At 43.4% G+C, this 16,520-nt stretch overlaps 1 pseudogene; it reads left to right on the top strand.

The window, feature by feature from the left end:
• Positions 1-2,769: 2,769 nt before the first annotated feature.
• On the top strand, positions 2,770-5,668 carry LOC139315010 (E3 SUMO-protein ligase KIAA1586-like; annotated as a pseudogene).
• The last annotated feature ends 10,852 nt before the right edge of the window (positions 5,669-16,520 follow it).

Raw genomic sequence — 16,520 nt, 5'->3', positions numbered from 1 at the left:
CACCCCTTGTATATATAAGGAGCCATCCTCCCCATTTTTCCTTGCTTCTATCTTGAATATTCAGCGAATATAGAATGCCTATTATGATTAAAGAGAGATATATTTAAATCTCTAACTTCTATTATCTTTATTGAGTCTGATCCTGAAAATATTGCAACAGGCTCTGTGGGATGGGTAGAGGTGTCTGTAGCGCTCTAGATGGATCTCAGCCGAGTCAAGGAATAGAGCCAGCTGATCTGAGTCCCCATCGAATTTCCCCCTGAATCGGGGTGGCTCATTCAGCACTGCTCCTCCCTCCTCATGTTGGCCCCTGTATGCCTGCACTTGATGTGGCTGGCAGTCTTCCTTGGCTCTAGTTCATAGAGAGGGGAGGGGCCATCTGCCCTGAGTGGCATGCCTGTTATGTGGGGGAGGCACTGGCTGCAGCCTCAGGCTCCTTCTCCTTCTGGTGGGTGGAGAAAGGGGACTGCATTCCCATCTGCATGTCAGATCTGTGTATCTGCCATTCTTCATAGAAGGGGGAGGGGGTTGGAGTTGTCACATTTAGTTCTTTTCCTATGTATCCTAAGTATCCAATTTCTTGCCTGGTCCTCTTTGTATAAACTTTAACCTGATTTATAACTGTTGCCTGGCGCCAGGAATGCCTGGAGAATTCTCACACTTCAGGAAATGAAAGGGGAGGGGGGAAATGAGTGGATTGTAAGATGACCCTGAGAAGCTCTTCGTATCCGTTTCTCAGAGAGGATGGTACAATTCATCTTCACACCAACGGATTGTTGGAATCCACATTGGAAGTTGGGGAGGGGGTTCCTAATTTCCTTTTCCTGAACCGCATGCCCTGAGGGACCCCAGAGCTTGCTTTGAGTTTTGACTTTCTTTCATCCCTTTCAATAAAAGGTTCCTTTTAAAATACAAAGTTCGAACTTTCTTGGAAGGTGGGGAGAAGCTAGTCCTTACACTGAGTCTCCTCACATCAAAGGGCACAGCTGCAACCACCCTCTCTTTTGGGCGGCATGACGGCCTCTCATCACGAAGGGTGGCTCGGTCAAATTCCTCCCTCAGCTGCTCTATGGATCTCCCCAAGGATTCTGTCAGGGGATTTGGGAGCTTGGCCTGTGCCCAGTCCCACATCCATTCCACTCTTCCTAGCTCGCTCAGGGGCCTTCCCCAGCCTTGGGCACTAGGGTGGGGGAACTCGACCTCAGCTGCTTTAGGGATTTTTTCCCCATATTTGCTTCGGTTGCTGGGGTGGGCGTCTTGGCTTTGATGGTCAGGGAGGGCTGCACTCTAGTTTCGATTGGGCTGCTGGGTTCTGGAAGTCCCTGGATGGAGGCAAGTTCTGCTTCTTTCTGGGTCCCCTGGAGCAGGCTATCTTCGGATAGTCCACCCTCTGCCATGGTAGCCTGAGTTTCTCTCCATACACCCCAGGGGTTGGGGAGAGACTGGAGAACCTGGGGCTCAGGAGTCCCAGTTATTTTGATTAATTTTGAGAGAATTGGTTGTCAGGATTCTGACAGATGCCCTAATTAATTCATGAGCCTTGAGCCAAGCTTCAAAAGAAATCAATTTATTTATTGGTACGTTCCAAGTGAAGCCAACTCTGACCCCACGTAATTTATGTTCCAGCTCTGACCCTGTTTTCCCCTCCCCACAAGGTGTGTCATCAATCACATTCTCCAACAAAGCAATTTTGCAGGTTGTAGAGATCACTCCTCTCTGGCCACTGTGGGTAACCACGGAGATGGCCTTGACAGAGATATGGCTGGAATATGCTTTTGTTTTGACTGATGTGCTGCCTCGCTGCACCTGCAGAGTTCGTTTTCCCATCCCCCTTGCCTATGGCAACTCGAGAGCAGGCCAGGGTTTTCCTGCCTAAGTGCAGGCTCTTACTTTTCTCATCAATAAATGAGCGGTTGGATTGAAGAAAGTGCTAAAAGTTTGTCAAGACCCTCCTAAATCTTGAGCCTCTCTTCCAAAGTATTAGCAATTCCCTCCAACATAGTGTCTTCTGCAAATTTGATGAGCTCCTCTTCTCTTTCAGCTAGAGTCTTGATGAAGATGTTGGAGAGCACTAACCCAAGCAATCCCCTTGAGGTACTGCACTGCATGCTTCCCTCCATGTAGCTGTACGCTGAGTGCTGTTGATCAGCCAACTGCAAATCCATCTGGTAGTAATACTTTTTTATCCCACATATTTCTATCTTACCAAGAGGTAGGCTGAGGTTTAAAGCATGTCATTTAATGGGGTGAAATTAATTTTTGCAATTTTTTTCAGTGAAAGTTCTAAAAATATGTGTTTTTACACCAAGAATTCAAATATGCTGGTTTTTTTGCAACAGGGCCATGACACATCAGCTCTTTTCCAGTCTTCTGGTAATTTTCTGGTGCTCCAGGGTTTTTGAAAGATGGGGTACAGTGGATCTGAGATGGCATCTGCTAGCTCCTTTAGAACTCTGGGATATAATCAGTGGTGGGATTCAGCTGGTTCACACCAGTTCAGTCGAACCGGTTGTTAACTTTTTGCACAGTTCAGAGAACTGGCTGATCCCACCACTGGCTGGCCCCACCCCACCCTGCCTGCCCCTGCCAGCCACTCCTTATCTCACCTTGCCCGCCTTGGCCAGTGCCTAGAGTCATACACGTGGCCCAGACGCTATCTGACTCCCTCACTCACTCACTTGCCTCGCTTGCTCGCTCAGACCACCCAGCCCAGCTGATCTCCACATACCTCGGTCCTCACCCACTTGCCTTCTTTCATCACGGCCTACCATGTGGTGCCTGCAGCCCAGTTCTCCGGCTCCCTCACCTACTTTCCTCACTTGCCTAGACTCACCTGTGGCCCAGCTGCTATCCAGCTCCCTCGCCCACTTTCCTCCCTCGCCAGCCTTCACCGCTTGCCTAGTTTTTGGTAAGTTGCTCTGTCTCACATGTACAGGGACTGTGTGACCTCTTATTGCATTGCCCATGGGAAAATCTGCTCCAAGGTTGAATAAATCCAGATTGAAATTAGCGAGCATTCATGGGGCATATGACAAAACTGAATTGATGGAGCCTTTCAAATTTTCTTACACAGAAAGCAATCAACCAGTGGAACAGCTTGCCTTCAGAAGCTGTGGGAGCTTCATCACTGGAAGCTTTCAAGAAGATACTGGACTGCCATTTGTCAGAAATGGTGTAGGATCTCCTGCTTGGGTAGGGGGTTGAACTAGATGATCTACAAGGTCCCTTCCAACTTTGTTAATCTGTTAAAATAAAGAAAGTGGAAGAATGAGTCCAATAATAGACCCAGAGTTGGAAGGGACTATGGAGGTCTTTTAGTCCAACCTCCTGGTCAGGCAGGAAACCCTATTCCATTTCAGACAATCTGTATTTGTACATTACAAATTGTCCATAGAAATGGATGAAAACAGACTGAACATTGTTGGGTGACAACAGAGATCCCTTCTGTTACCTAACCATAGTCCTCAACTTACAACTACAATCGAGTCCAAACTAAAACATTTTTTTATTTTTTTGCAGTAGCCCTTAACAGCATGAAAAGGCAACAGAGTTTGACAGATTTTTTTCAATAAGAAACCAAGACCGGAATCAGTTGTATCAGAATTGGCCTTGGATGATACAAAACAGTCACAAGCACAACCACTCCAACTTGGAGAAAGCAGCACATCAATTATTAAAATAACTGATAACTCCAAAATTAAAAATAATCTTCCTGACTGCTGGACATTGCAACAATATAACAACTTTAAAGAAAAATATGGGGGACTGATCATTTCTAACAAAAAGTTAGGTTGCAAGTATTGTGCAAAATATGACTTCACAAAAGAGAAAAGTGTTCATGTGTCAAAAGAATAGAAATATTTTCAGATTGAGGTACAATAAGCTTCTCTAAGGAAAAAAAATGAAAGAATATTTTTCAACAAAAGCTCATAACATTTGTATGTTCATTGTTTTGAACTTAAAACAATATGAGCAAGATTCAATAGCAAAAGGAATAGATAAAATGAATGAAAAATATGTATGTACTGCTTGTAGAGTATTTAAAACAGTTTACAGCCTGGCACAAAGATGCAAACCATTTTCAGACATAAAAGATGAGATAGATTTGCAAATTAAAAATGGATTAGATATGGGAATAGGATTACATTCATATAAAACTGCAGTGAAAATAGTTGATTTCTTGCAAAATAAATTAAGAAAGAAATATTTACTAAAATTATTGAAAAGAATCTGAAAATATTTTTGATTATTGATGAAGCCACAATGATATTTTGCAAACCAGTTGTTATACTTTTCTTAAAAGTGGAGGATTCAGTTACATCACCAACAATTTTTGTTGAGCTAGTTGAATTAGAAAAACAAGATGCAGAGACAGTATGTTCTTCAGTTATGGAAAGTTTAATTAATGTTGGGCTTACTAAGAACTACCTAGAAAAAAATTTAATTGGATTTTGCTTCAATGGTGCCAGCATTATGCTTGGGAGAAAATCTGGAGTGAGCATTAGAATAACAAAAGAGTTTACAAACATAATAATATGGCACTGTTTAAACCATCACCACTAACTTGTTTTAGATGATTCAATAAAGGAAATAAAGCAAGTAAATCATTTTAAAATATTTGTTGATAAGATATATACTATTTTTCATCAATCCAATAAGAACCAAACTTATCCGAACAACTTGGAATTGAAATTATAAAGATTGGTACAGTTGTGGGACCAAGATGGGCTGCCTGTAGTTTAAGGTCAACCCTAGCTGTGTGGTGTGCTTATCCAGTGCTACATCACTACTTTCATTCAAATGAAAAATTAGGTATGGCCAACCATCTTGAAAATATTTTATTTTATGACTGATTTAGCATTGATGATCAATATTCTAAACAAAATTTCTCTTCTTTCAAATGCACTGCAAGCAAGAAATGTAGACATAATAAAGGCTGAAAAACTTGTGATAAGATCTATTAAAGCATTTCAAAAGCTTGGAAAGGAAAAGGCTCATCATGAAAACCAAGTTAATGAATTAATTACATCAAACATTCAAAAATATAAAATTTGTAGAAAATAATTAATTTGTTGGGCTTCCTTGGAAAAGACTTTTAGAAAACATCGTAACGAATTTGAATAAAAGATTAATGGATTGTGAACATTTAAAAACAGGTTGTAGCCAATTTCAAGACAGGAATAAATTACAATTTCTCAATTTTTTGGAGCCAGATTACTGGAATATTGAAGTAGTAGTAATTCCATGGAAAGCAGCTGAAGAATAATTGATCATATTTAGTGACATTTTTAATTACCAAATTGATATTAATGATTGAGATTTTGTAGAAAACGTTTTTAAAAATTCCCAGAAATATGCAATTCCTGAAAGTATTCAAAAAGCTAAAAATATTGTCAGAACAATTGCTGTAAATTCAGCAGAAGCGGAAAGGGTTTTTTCAAAGATGAACATAATATGTTCAGAGAAGAGAAGTCACCTAACTGTTTCTAATATAATAAACATAATGATTATTAATCTAATTGGCCTACCTCTAAAGGAATGGGATCCTAATCCTACAGTGAAAAAATAGTTAAGAGTAAATCACACAGCTGATGATGCTCAAGTAAAAATTAAGAAAATTGCAAGTGAGGACACCAATCAAAAAGCAATTTGGAAATACCTTACATAACAATTTTATTGTTTTTTGTCAGGTATTATCTAATAGTTTTCCATTAATATTTTAAAACTCTTTCTTATAACAAAATATAGTTTTGTGTACCTCTTTTATTGTTCTTATTTAAATATTAAATGCATGAAATAAACTTACTTTTGGTATATCTTTTTTTATACTTAAAACGGTAATTAGGGCAAAGAACCAGTTGTTAAATTATTTGAATTTTGATTTTGTTTCTCTGAACCAGCTGAATAGTGTGCCTCGTCATGCCTGGCCCCACCTTTCCAGGTGAGGGTGAGGTGCCCTTCGATGTGAGTGATGTTGAGTTGGCCATGCCCACCCAGTCACATGATCACCCAGTCATGCCCACCCAGCCATACCCCCACCCAGCCATGCCCACCCAGCTGGTCATTAGGGCAGAGAATCGGTTGTTAAATTATTTGAATCCCAGCACTAGTATAATCCATCAGGTCCTAGTGATTTATATTAATCAAGATCAGACAGATGTTCTCTTACCATTTTTTGCTTATTTTAACTTTTATTTCTAGTCTGTCTTTTACAGTTATGTTTTTGGTAGGTTGGGCTATAGTTTCTTTTTTTGCGAAGACCGATGCAAAGAATGAGTTCAGCAGTTCTGATTTCTCTCTACTGCCTGTTGCTTCTTAGCTGTCTTCTCTCTTTAGTGGGCCATCTGTTTCCTTGATTTTTTTCTTGTTATCTATATGTTGGAATAAACTTTTTTTAAAATTATCTTTGACTTTTGTTGCAAGTCTTTGTTCATTCTGAGCCTTTGCTTTCCTGATTTCGTCTTTGCAGATTCTGGCATTAGTTATGTGTCCCTCTTTCCATTTTTTTTCTTGTCCTTTTTGTCTTTCAATTTATCAAAGAGATCTTTGTGCAGCCATGCTGGTTTCTTCTTGGATTTCTTGTTTTTCTTTTTCAGTGGTACTGTGTTGGACTGGGCTTTTATGATCATATTTTTCAGAGTTTCCCATGCTTCTTAAGTTGTTTTCCCCTTTAGGATTTTCATCCAAGGAATCTTTCCCAAGTTCTGAGTTTGTTAAAATCAGCTCTTTTAAAATCTAAGACTCTGGTATCATCAGTCAGTCTTCACTCATACAGCACACATGCTGTGGGCCAAAGTGCACCATGGTATGCAAACACCCATGCTAGAGTGTCTGCAGTATAGCTCAACAGGGAAAAGAGCCTCAGGTATCTTTCAGTTTAAAGAGTGCTTAAACAGGCATTATCCAGGGATCTTTTAATATTTCTGATATCAACAGGAAGCCTGCATTACCATCAAGCAATAAGTAAAACAAAATGCCTGAATAAGATTGAAGCACTGCTACTAGGGGACAAATAGCAGGGTGGTCTAACAGTGATAAGGGATTTAAGTGACCAGCCATTTAGCATGGTGGAGAATGCTGCATCCTGGTGACTCTTTCATTTGATTGTCCATGGATATCAGCTCCTCTCTGAAACCCTCAGATAGCACTTGGTGTCCATTATGTAACATTAATCCAGGGGGAGGATACTAATGCTACCATCCACTTCAATGCAGATATTTGATCTAGTAAAACTTGAATGTGCATTTTAACTATATCTTGTGATATTAACTTCCAAAGGCAGAGAGTTGATTTCCCTGGTCATGCACCTAATGCTATAAGGGTCAAGAGGTACAGTAGTGCAATTCCATTTTTATTCTATTTTTCATTTCCTGTTGCCTGAAGGATGCCTGTGGGGTCCCCCCCCCCTCTCTCACACACATGCTGGGCTTAGTGGGGAAGATGCCAAGTAAAGCTTCCTTATGGAAGATACACGGTGGCAGTAGGAACTACTAAGCAACTTCAGCAAGGAAGGCACAAATGAAATAATCTATATCTTTATGTAAAATATAAATGCATATTTTAAAGAAGAAAATGCCATGTTCCATCAGACAAAAGTATTTAAAAAATTTGGATGGCATACTATGATCAGCTTTACCAGTATAGGACATTCATGGATCTTCACCAAAGTATTGTTAGACTTGTCTGTCTTTGATTTCTGGAAGTTATCCTGAATGATATCCTATACAGCCTCGTACAGCAACAATGTCTCCTCAACACGCAGACTATGATGAACACCTGACATAATGGCTTCTTTGACTACAAAAGAAAGAATATTCTCTGGCCCACCTAGTTCATCTGGCATAGATCACCTGATAGTGATTCTCAATGTTGTAATTCAGAAAATTAGAAATACCCAATAAAATTAGCATCATTCAAGAAAAGTTATTTCCTTTTCCTTGTCAAGTAGCCAAATTACTCGATTTGATATTATCTTGCCATCATATTTCAAATACAATACATATATTGTCTAATTACCTATCTATCGATATCTTGTATCTATCTATCTATCTATCTATCTATCTATCTATCTATCATCTATCTATCTATCTATCTATCATCTATCTATCTATCTATCTATCTATCTATCTATCTATCTATCTAATATCTATCATCATCGTCATCTAGGCTCAGATTGCAAATATGTCTCTTGTTCATCCAGCTACCTCCAAAAATCAAGAAGAATCAGTCTTTGTGGATACATCTGACTTGATTGCCAAAAGGATTATCTGGATTGTAATTACCAAAATGCCATCTTATTCAGTTGAGAAGTCCATCTTCAGGACCCAAGGTAGAATGTGCCATTCAGAAACAGATAAGAAGTATCAATGGTCTAAAAATTCAAGATATTCAGCAAACAAGGGTTTACTTCCAAGAAGATATCAGAAAATTGTATTTTGTATAAAATAAACTATCTTGTATAAATTAACTACCTTGATATTAACTGCAAGACAAACTCTTCATCAAGTGGGAGATTGAACAGGTTCCTGACCAATCTAGTTGACAACTTTGTCTTCCAAAAGGTAGAGGAGGAAATTAGAGGAAAACCTATACTGGACCTAATTCTTACTAATAGAGAAGAAGTGATAGAGAAGGTTGAAGTTGCTGGAACTTTGGGTGATAGTGACCACTTCATATTGGAATTCAATTAATGCAAACACAAGGAATAGAACACAATCAAACCTCTGTCTTAAACTTTAAAAGAGCTGATTTTAACAAACTCAGAGAGAACTTGAGAAAGATTCCATGGATAAAAATCTTAAAGGGGAAAACACCCCAAGAAGCTTGAGAAACTCTGAAAAATATGATCATAAAAGCCCAGTGCACTGAAAAAAGGAAAACAAGAAATCCAAGAAGAAACCAGCATGGTTGCACAAAGATCTCTCTGACAAACTCAAAAACAAAAAGGATAAGTTCAAAAACTGGTAAGAGATACATAACTAAGGCAGAGTGCCAATAAAAATTAAAATAAGAAAAACATGTTAAGAGAACACCTGTCTGATCTAGACAAGTTCAAATCACCGGGACCTGATGGATTATTTGACAGAGTTCTGAAGGGTTTTGAGATGTTATCTCAGAATCAACTACATAGAGAGTAGTTGGAGGGCCAGTCTCTCTGAATCAGACTGGACACTGGTAAGATCTCATATTAGGAATTACCTAGTGGCGATAAAAGCAGCGAAATGTAGTTATTTTGCTACTCTTATTGCATCATCAGATAACCACCCGGCCACCCTGTTTAGGGTGACCCGCTCCCTGCTCCACCAGGAAGCGCGGGAGGACCTCTTGGAGGGTAGAGCTGAGGATTTTGTTCAGTATCTGTATGACAAAATCACTCAGATTCAGGAAGATCTGGACTCCGACTGGGTAGTCTCAGGGGGAGGGACTGGGGCAGGTCTTGAGAATGTTACCTGGGATGAGTTTGATCCTGTGACCCCTGAGGATGTGGACAGTATTCTGGGCAGACTGAACGCGATCACTTGTTTATTGGACCTGTGTCCCTCCTGGTTAGTGCTGGCTTCCCGGGAAGTGACACGAGGCTAGCTCCAGGGGATTATAAATGCTTCATTGAGTGAGGGTGACTTTCCCGCCATCTTGAAAGAGGCGGTGGTGAGGCCTCTCCTCAAGAAGCCTTCGCTGGACCCGGCAATGTTGGTTAATTATCGTCCGGTCTCCAACCTTCGCTTTGTGGCGAAGGTTGTTGAGAGTGTGGTTGCGCAACAGTTCCCCCAGCACCTGGATGAAATGACGTATCTGGATCCGTTCCAGTTGGGCTTCAGGCCTGGGTACAGCACAGAAACAGCATTGGTCGCATTGGTTGATGATCTTTGGAGGACTCGGGACAGGGGGTGCTCCTCTGTCCTGATCCTGTTAGACCTCTCAGCGGCTTTTGATATCATCGACCATGGTATCATGCTGCACCGGTTGGAAGAGTTAGGGGTGGGAGGCACTGTGTTGTGGTGGTTCTCCTCCTTTCTCTCTAACCAGTCGCAGTCTGTGTTGACAGGGGGGCAGAGGTCAACCCTGAGGCCCCTCATATGTGGGATGCCGCAAGGGTCGGTCCTCTCGCCACTCCTGTTCAACATTTATGTGAAGCCGCTGGGCGAGATCATCCGTGATTTCAGGGTGAAGTATCACCAGTACGCTGATGACACCCAACTGTACATCTCCACCCCGGATCACCCCAACGATGCCCTTGAAGTGATGTCCCAATGCCTGGAGGCCATGCGGATCTGGATGGGGAGGAATAGGCTCAGGCTCAACCCGTCCAAGACCGAGTGGCTGTGGTTTCCAATGTCCTGATATAGTCAGTTGGTGTCATCACTGACTATTGGGGGCAAATCATTGGCTCCCACGGAGAGGGCTCGCAACTTGGGCGTCCTCCTGGATTCACGGCTGTCTTTAGAAGAGCATTTGACGGCCGTGACCAGGAGGATTTTTCATCAGGTTCGCCTGATTCACCAGTTGCGTCCCTTTCTGGATCGGGACTCCTTACGCATGGTCACTCATGCCCTCGTCACTTCCCGCCTGGACTATTGTAACGCTCTCTACATGGGGCTCCCCTTGAGGAGCACCCAGAGGCTCCAACTGGTGCAGAGTGCGGCCGCACGGGTGGTAATGGGAACGACATGGCGTTCCCATGTAACACCTCTCCTGCGTGAGCTGCACTGGCTCCCGGTGGTCTTCCGGGTGCGCTTCAAGGTTCTGGTTACCACTTTTAGAGCGCTCCATGGCTTAGGACCTGGTTACCTACGGGACCACCTACTACCACCAATAGCCTCCCACCGGCCGGTATGCTCTCGTAGAGAGGAGCTCCTCCGGGTGCCATCAGCCAAACAATGTCAACTGGCAGCCCCTAGGGGGAGAGCCTTCTCTGTGGGGGCACCTACTATCTGGAATGAGCTCCCCCCGGAGATACGGAGGATCCCGGATCTGTGCACCTTCCGCCACGCTTTGAAGACCTTTTTATTCCACCAGGCGGGCCTGGCCTAATCTTTTCCCTCTTTTCTTTTTAATATGCAAATTTTAATCTGTTTTTAAATGATTGGGGTGTTTTAATTTGTCTGGGCCAAATTGTTTAATTTGATTTTATCCTGTTTTTAAATTTTGTATTTATGTATTTTACTGTTTGGCTATTTACTGCCCTGAGTCCTTCGGGAGTAGGGCGGTATACAAATCAAATAAAGATAAAGAAAGATAAAGAAAGATTGAACCATATCTTTCAAAGATCCTGGAGTGTCTCCAGGGAACTACCTGGAACTGGAAAAGAGCTGATGTGATTCCCATCTACAAAAAAGTGAAAAAACAGGTCCAGGAAACTATAGACCAATCAGCCTGATATCAATACCTGGAACGATCCTGGAAAAGATAATTAAAAAACAGATCTGCCATAACTAGAAGAAAGTAAAGTTAATAACCAGAAGCCAACATGGGTTTGTCAAAAACAAGTTATGCCAAACAAATTTTATTTCATTCTTTGACAAAGTGACTAAATTAGTAGACCACCAAAATGCTATGGACATAGTATATTTGGATTTCAACAAGGCATTCAACAAAATTGAATACAACCTATTTCTTGATACGCTAGAAAAATATGGGATAGATAACATCACCGCCAGGTGGATTCATAATTGGCTGACAAACCACACTCGACATGTAGTCTTTAATAGTACAACATCTACCTTGAGTGAAGTAAGCATTGGAGTATCCCAAAGTTCTGTTTTAGGCCCAGTACTCTTCAATACCTTCATAAATGACTTAGATGAGAGAATAGAAGGGGAACTCATCAAATTTGCAGGTGACACTAAGCTGGCAGAAATAGACAACACCTCAGATGATAAGCTCAGGACCAAATGGAACTTGACAGATTTGAACTCTATCCATGGTGGGGAATGGAATGGAATTCTCCCACCACCCAGTCAGAGCTGAAGAAGCTTCTTGGATGAGAAGTGAAATGTCTTCAAAGAAAAACCAGAAAGTCCAGTTGCTTCTTGAAAAAGCACCTTTGAGACTACCACTAAGAAAGAAAAATAAGAGACCCCAGATGAAATCAGCATGGATACCTAAAGAACTCTCTCATATATTGATAGACAAAAAGGATGAATATAAAAAGTGATAACAGGGACACATAATATACCAGCATAATGCCCAAATCTGCAAACACAAAGTCAGAAAAGCTAAGGATGAAAATCAGTTAAGACTTGCAAACCAGTTCAAATATAATTTCAAAAAAAGTTTCTTGACATGAGTGCAGAACCACTGAACAATAGCTTTCAAATATCCTGAAGCAGCGAGGAACTACCAGAGGACTGGAAAAGAATTGATGTGGTTCCAATCCTCAAAATGAGAGAAAAAATGGATCCAGGAAACTATAGACCAGTCAGCCTGATATCAATATCTGGGAAGATCCTGGAAAAGATAATCAACCAATGGATCTGCAAATACTTAGAAACAAGCAAAGCTATTACTAGAAGCCAACATGGGTTTGTCAAAAAGAGATCATGCCAAACAAACCTTTTTGCATTATTTGACAAAGTGACTAAATCACTGGATCAAAGAAACACTGTGGACATAGTTTACTTAGGCATGTGACAAAGTAAACTGTCAGCCTTGGAAGCCATATTAGGCTGGAAGCTTCAATGCTGCCACCTCCTCATGTGTGAGAAAGTAGGAGGGGGGATTTAGGAGAGGGGAATTAGTAGACATAATAGCACTCTTCCTATCGGTCAAGGTCAGGGGTTGGGTCGAGGTGGAACAGACGTTGATTGGAGCATGTGATCGACTGGGGAGAAGGGGGATGGTTTTGGGAGCTTTGACTTACTGAAGGAAAGTCGGGATTCGGGATTTCCCAGATGTGCCAGTTTACCTATTCTAGTAAAGAGAACTTTGGAAAATGCCTGCTTCTTTACTGGGAGTTGGGAGTTTTCTACAACGTTGACATTATCCCAAATCTCTCTAAAACCTAACAGCACCCTGTAAGGGAGCTGTCAGGAGTACTGAGCCCCAGCATCGACCTAAAACCCCGGGTGATGCAAAGACTCGGTGAAGATGGAGGAGAAAGGAGAAATCGGAGGGAGGCCTGCCAGGGCCCCGGATGCTCGAGGAATTGCCGATCCCTTGCATGCTCTTTCTGAAGAGATGGGACGAGCCATGGGGGCTGCAGAGGAAGCCCTCCAACTTGGGGTTTGGGCCAAGGCATCAGATTCCTGGGAGAGTTTTGAGCGGATGGAAGTGGGGAGCTTCACCCCCCCATTCCCAACCACTGGAGGTGAGCTGGAGGCTAGCGAAACCAACATTCGCCCTCCCTGATCCGGGACATGGAGGGGGGATTCGTAGGATGAAGACCCCCCCCCTTATCCACCCAGAGGCCAAACAACAGGATTAGCGCAACATTCCAATCCTGCAGCAGTGGGGCATCACGCTCAGCCAGCATACGGAAGGCAAAAACCCCCTTTTGGGGCCCTTTGCCAGCCTGCGTTAGCATTACCTCCTGCGGAGAGCATACCGCCCGGATGGGCTTTCTGTCCCAGCCAGGGATGGATCTAGTGCCAGTGGTATCCCGCGCCATCTGTTCCAAGCTTCCAGGGATTCCCCTGGCCCCCCTCCTATAGCCAAACGATCCTGGCACCGCAGGGGGGACTAATCCAGCAGCCGGCTGGAGTGCCCCCTTCTCCAGCCCAGCAAGCTTTACACCAGTTGAAATGCAACAGCCTGTTGGAATGCAACAACCAGGAGCAGCCCCACAGCAAGCCCTACCCCAACCAGCCATGGCCGCTGCCCCCCCCCACCTGCGAGGCCACCACCACCCCGCTTCAGAGCAACCTTTGACAGGATGCCAGCCAAGCTAGTTTATTTTCTCAGCAGGATCTGACATGAATCAGTATTGTGAGCAATACGAATCAGAATAGGACTTAGTGTTGGCAATCTCAGATGGAATGAATGAGGGAGAGGCTTCTGAATGGATAGCCCAGCTGCATAATGAGGGTGCTGTTGAACTGAATGATGCCGATGGGTTTATCACACTGCTCCGGTCCCGATTTGAGGACCCAGACCGTGTAAATGAAAACGAAGCCACGCTAAAGGTCATGAAGCAAGGTAATTGACCTATAAAAGACTTTGTATAGGACTTTAGATGAGTTGCAGGGAATCTAGGCCATTGGCCTGACCGCATACTCCTGCACTACTTTAAAGAAGCTATTGACCCAGAAGTCAGAAAAGCCTGTGGGATCCAGGGGGTGCCTGAGCGTCTCCACGAATGGTATACCATGTCCATTGCTCTAGACAGAGATGTCCCCCCCCAGCCAAACCCCAGCACAGCAGTTGCCTCGAAAAATGTTATCTAGAAAGCCCATTTCAAAAGCTACAAATCTCACCCCCCCTCAACCGGGGGGGGGGCGATTAAGTGCTATCGCTGTGGACAGACAGGACATCGAGCTTCTGAGTGCCTGGCCCCTGCCCCAGTTCCACAACAACAACCCACCACAGCTGCACGAGGCAGGAGGGCTCCAAGGAAAGCCCCAGACACCAGATGATTTGCCAGAGAAGCCATGGAGATTCCCCTCTCCACTGAAGTGAGCGAGGACCCTCCGGCAAAAGGAGCCCCTCCCAACGGGACTAGCAGAGATGAAGACCCGATGGTGAGTGCATCCATCTCCCCCTTCTCAATTAAAGTAAAACTAGTGCTGCTAGAAACAGGGAAATAAGCAGAACTTCCAGCAATAATAGATACCGGCTGCACCAGATGTTTAATCAGGTTTAAAGTGGTAGAACAGCTGGGGATCAGAACAACACCCTTAAAGCACCTGATTAAATTTCACCAGATGGATGGGACATTGATTGGGGGAGTCCCTGCCACCCATATTAGTGAACTGATCAAATTAGAGATGGGGAAATATCATGAACTTATACGATTTATAGTAACCCCAAAGATGTCAGAATCTATCATACTGAGCCTGGCTTGGCTGGACAAATGGGGCCCCACCATCACATGGGAAGATGGATACCGAAAAATCAGAATAGGGGTTGGCCCAACACCCCCTGCCCCTCCCCACAAAAACCCACCTACCCAGAACGACCAGCGGCCAGAAACAGCAGCAGCTTGTTCAAACAGGCCTCCAGGCGAACACCAAATCCCTAAAGTGTATGCAGACTTAGCCGAAGCCTTCAGTGAGGAGGAATGTAACCTCCTCCCCCCTCACTGGCCCACAGACTGCGCCATCAAATTACAACCGGGGGCCAAACTGCCAAAACCTAGAATGTACTCCATGACACCTGCTGAGACGACTGAGTTGAGGCAGTACATTGACATCAACCTAGCCAGAGGGTTCATAGAGCCTGCGAAATACAGCATGGCTGCCCCAGTATTGTTTAAAGAGAAAAAAGATGGTACTTTAAGGTTATGTATTGATTTTCAGTCTGTCAACACCATTTGCATACAAAATACCTACCCCCTCCCACTGATGAAGGACTTACTGAACCACCTATCAAAAGGAAAAATTTTCGCTAAGCTAGATCTAAGAGAAGCCTACTACCGAGTTCACATAAAGGAGGGAGACAAATGGAAGACTGCTTTTAACTGCCCCTTGGGGGGCTTCAAATTCCGGGTCATGCCTTTTGGACTCTAGGGGGCCCCAGGGGTCTTCATGAAACTGATCAATGAAATTTTGCATGAGCATTTGTATCAGGGGGTTCTTGTTTATCTCGATGACATTCTTATATTCAGGGAAAATATGGAAGACCAAGTCAAATTGGTCAGACAAGTGCTGAAAAAACTCCTAGCAGCCAAACTTTATGAAAAATTGTCCAAATGCGAGTTCCATAAGGAAGCCCTTGACTACCTGGGATACAAGGTGTCGAATAAGGGGATCGAAATGGACCCAGAGAAGGTGAGGGCAGTACTGGATTGGCAGCCCCCAGACACCCGTAAGCAACTCCAGAGCTTCCTGAGATTTGCAAACTTTTACAGACAATTCATCCCTTCCTTCGCTGAGGTTGCACTCCCTTTGACAGAATTGCTAAAAACTGGCCTGTCTCCCACCAAGCCAAAACCTAGCCAGCCCTTAGCTTGGACAATGGACTGCCAAAAATCCTTTGAACAGTTAAAACGCCTATTTGCGGTGGAGCCGATCCTACAGCATTCTGACCCGAATAAGCCCTTCATGGTTCAGGCGGATGCAAGTGATGTGGCGGTGGCGGCTGTTCTACTACAAAGGGACCCCCAGAACAATCTAATGCCATGTGCTTATGTATCAAGGAAGTTAACAGACACTGAGCGCAGATGGGCGGTATGGGAAAAGGAGGCGTTTGCAGTGTGATGGGCTCTTCTGTCCTGGAGACACTTCCTGGAGTGGGTGGAGGAGCCTTTTGAGGTTTGGACTGACCACAAGAATCTTGAGGTGCTGAAGACCCCAAGGAAACTTTCTCCAAAGCAGGTTCATTGGGCTCAATATTTCAAATGCTTTAACTTTAACCTGAAATATATC

Source organism: Pituophis catenifer, unplaced genomic scaffold, assembly GCF_029215685.1.
Source record: "Pituophis catenifer annectens isolate HBS135680 unplaced genomic scaffold, rPitCat1.0.hap2 SCAF_3, whole genome shotgun sequence".
Taxonomy (NCBI): Eukaryota; Metazoa; Chordata; class Lepidosauria; order Squamata; family Colubridae; genus Pituophis; species Pituophis catenifer.
Note: the sequence above shows the minus strand (reverse complement) of the source record. Positions and strands in the feature narration are given on the sequence as shown.